The sequence below is a fragment of the Camelina sativa genome, chromosome 9, assembly GCF_030686135.1.
Source record: "Camelina sativa cultivar CO46 ecotype springtype chromosome 9, ASM3068613v1".
NCBI lineage: Eukaryota > Viridiplantae > Streptophyta > Magnoliopsida > Brassicales > Brassicaceae > Camelina > Camelina sativa.
Genome location: NC_141888.1, coordinates 8,094,998 through 8,099,010, shown reverse-complemented (window position 1 = coordinate 8,099,010; position 4,013 = coordinate 8,094,998). Strand labels below are relative to the sequence as shown.

Genomic DNA, 4,013 nt, shown 5'->3' with positions numbered 1-4,013 from the left:
TGAGACATTGTGGGAGATGGTTCTTCCATTCGAGTCAATTTGGATAATATTATTATTGACCATCCGCCTCGTCCTGTTACCGTTATTGTTCCCACGGAGAAATGTTTGATATCTGATCTAATTCAATCCAACGGACCAGCTCCATCCTGGAATATACATGTTGTTGAAGATATTATTAGTCCTACAGATGATTCGGGGCTCACCCGACTTTACATTCCTCAATCATGTCAAGTGGATAAAATTATTTGGCACTATAATAGATCAGGAGAGTATACCGTTCGGTCTGGATATTGGCTAGCCACTCATGATCCGTTTGATAATGCACCTGCTCCGATTGCCCCACATGGCTCCTTAGCTCTGAAAAATCAAATTTGGAAGTTAAAAATTTTGCCTAAAATTAAACACTTTATGTGAAATATTTTATCAAAATATGTGGGAACTACAACACGTTTGGTTACTCGTGGAGTCCCCATTGATACAGTTTGTCAACGGTGTAAGAGGTCCGACGAATCCATCAACCATGCTTTATTTACATGTCCATCATCACAATCTGTTTGGAATCTGAAAAATGTTCCCCTGTTTTCTACATTCCATGCAACAGATCCAGAGATTAATATATTAACCTTGCTGGAGGTAAATAAAGATAGTTTGAATCCTGAGGAAGAAAAGCTACTACCATTCTAGCTCATCTGGAATATATGGAGATCGCGTAATAACTTTATTTTTAATAACATCCATGAAGATAATCTGTTTTGCTTCCATCAAGCTAAAGGTGATGTGTCGGAATGGATAGCGACCACTAGTGTTCAAAGACAAGATCCTCCGCCGGGGATTCATCCACTTCATAACTTTTGGGAATGACCTTTGTCTCCTCTTGTGAAGTGCAATTTCGATGCAAGTTATTCCTCTGTGTCCAACAAAACTATGGGAGGATGGGTTATTCGTGATTCCTTAGGTATCAAGCTTTCATGGGGTTTGTCTATTCTCAAAGATGCTCCATCTGCACTAGAAGCTGAAGCCGAAGCATAACTCCTTGCTATGCAACAGACCTTGCAACATGGATTTGATAAAGTTTGTTTCGAAGGCGATTGTAAAGTATTGATTGATGCTACCAATGGTTGCTTGATGGATATCTCCATATATAGTTTACTACAAGATATTCACTTCCTTGCAGGCTTGTTCAGATCAGTTTCCTTTACATTCTCACATCGTTCAACTAATGAAGTAGCTCATGTTTTAGCAAAATTGGGATGTCATAATACAGATTTCTATACTGATTGTAATAATCCACCTAGTTGGATGATGGACCCTCTGTATGTTAACAGATTCTATTCTTAATAAAATATTTTTTTTTGCTGAAAAAAAAAATACAAAAACGAGAGAAAAGGGAGATAATCGTTGCTGAAGTTACTCCGTATAGCAACGTTTTTTTTTTTTTTTTGATAACTCAGGGTAAATCCCCAGATCTATGGAGGGGCCCGAGACTAATCCTTCGGAGAGGTGCGGCCCACAAATAGAACCTTTCTCCGGGTATTCAAATGGACCGTAAACAAGGGCCCATATCCATGTGGCCACATAGTAAATGAGTTGCAATTCCGCATCTAGGGAGAATTGATCCCTGGCCTAGACCAACAGGACAACTCTTCCAACCATATGGGAACCACTAGCCCACCACCATATGGTTTCCGTATAGCAACGTTTCTCATACATTTTATACACTTGTCAATTTTTACTAGTTATATATTAAAATATGATTTTTTTTTTTTGTTTGAGCAACGGTGAATTAGCTGGTGATGCTCTTAGTGTGCCGAAGACCAAATCTGATGAGTCGTTGGTTGACTCATAAGTTGTTATCTCTAAACTATAGGTTATATATACGGCTACGTATTTCTACTACAGTAAAACTTCTATAAACTAATAATGTTAGGATCATAATACTTTTATTAATTTATATTGATGTTAATTATCTATAAATTAATAATTAATAATTTGTAGATATATTAGTTGTTTAAAATTTTAAATTATGAATTGAGACAATATTTTAGCAAAATAAGATTATAAATTTATATATTGTAAATTTTATGGTTTTGGAATTGAATTTATTATATCTAGAAACATTATTAACAAAATATTACAAACACTATTGATAAATTGATTAAATTCACTTATACACATGATGTAAGTCAATTCACTTGGGTCTGTTCGTTTTGTCGCCGCAGGTACCTGTGGCAGCCGCATGTATCATTGTTCGTTAGGTTGCCGCAGGTGCTTGCGGCAAGACGCTGCGGCGAACGCTGCTTCTAATTTTGGACATCGATTAGATGCGGCGATCAAAAATGTTGCGTTTGTCGTAGCCGCCTACATCGACAAAATGAACACGCCCGAAGTCGATATCTCCGGTGATGGATCAAACCTCTGTTATTTATGATCAATCACGGCGTAAACGTAATAAGAATAAACCTTCTGCGCCGCAACCACCGTCTCAATCATCGGTGCAGAAATAGAGATCGGAGAAGCACCAGCAGATCTCATCTACTAATATCATTCAATCTTTAAAGGAGCTCCGGATTAGCTCAGCCGCCAAGTCGCCATCTTCTATGTCTCCTCGAGGTGGAGGTGGTGTAGCCGTACGAGATGCTGCTTATAGATCGTTGGCGGTTATGGCGAGAGGAAGAACACTGTGGAGCAGAGCTATTTGTCTAAAGCCGTGAAGCTCAAGTTCAGAAAACAGAACCGGTCGAGAGATTCGATAACCACCAGGAAAGTTTATAACCGTTTAAGGAAAAAAAGAGCGACGATTATGAAGTTGAAGGGGAAAGGTTTGTCATGTGTACAGTGGAGGGTGAAGCTGCTTAGCCGATTAATTCCCGGTTTCCGGAAACAATTGTTAGTGGTTTTGGTAGAAACCACTTATTATTGCCATGGAGATGCAAATTTGAGCTTTGAATGCATTGATCTCCGTGGTTGCGCCGCTACCTCCTCCACCGCCGGAGACATGTCATGATGGAGAACACACATGCTAGGTTGGCTTGCCCTAGCTGTCTTTCTGATTTTTTAAAAACATTTATTTTTTGTTATTTCATCATAGTTTTTTTTCTATTTTATTATTATGAGTTTTATGTATGTATTGATTCAACATTCTCTTCGTATTAATAATTAATGTATATCCATCCTTTTTTTCTTTAATCACTCTTGAAACAAAACAAAATAAGATTATGAACTGAGACAATTTTAGCAAAATAAGATTATAAATTTATATGTTTTAAATTTTATGGTTTTGGAATTGAATTTGTTATATCTAGAAACATTATTACCAAAAGATTACAAACACTATTGATAAATTGATTAAATTCACTTATACACATGATGTAAGTCAATTCACTTGGTCTGTTCGTTTTGTCCTGCGGCAGCCGCATGTATCGTTGTTCGTTAGGTTGCCGCAGGTGCTTGCGGCAAGACGCTGCGGCGAACGCTGCTTCTAATTTTGGACGTCGATTAGATGCGGCGATCAAAAATGTTGCGTTTGTCGCAGCCGCCTGCGTTGACAAAACGAACACGTCCGAAGTCGATATCTCCGGTGATGGATCAAACCTCTGTTATTTACGATCAATCACGGCGTAAACGTAATAAGAATAAACCTTCTTCACCGCAACCACCGTCTCAATCATCGGTGCAGAAATGGAGATCGGAGAAGCACCAGCAGATCTCCTCTACTAATATCATTCAATCTTTAAAGGAGCTCCGGATTAGCTCAGCCGCCAAGTCGCCGTCCTCTACGTCTCCTCGAGGTGGAGGTGGTGTAGCCGTACGAGATGCTGCTTATAGATCGTTAGCGGTTATGGCGAGAAGAAGAGGTTCTTGAATATTAAATGAGGTAAGCTTCGATTTGTTGTTATGTAACATTGATATTATTATGAAGTTTTGGTTGGTATTGAAACTAAAGTTTATCGGCTATGTTATAAAGTTGTGTTATATAGTAGTTACTAGGAGTCTAGGACAGCGTTACGTAGTAC

General features: G+C 38.5%; 1 pseudogene; it reads left to right on the top strand.

Moving 5' to 3' along the window:
- The first annotated feature begins 2,390 nt into the window (after window positions 1–2,390).
- On the top strand, window positions 2,391–3,023 carry LOC104715109 (transcription factor bHLH147 pseudogene; annotated as a pseudogene).
- Window positions 3,024–4,013: the final 990 nt, after the last annotated feature.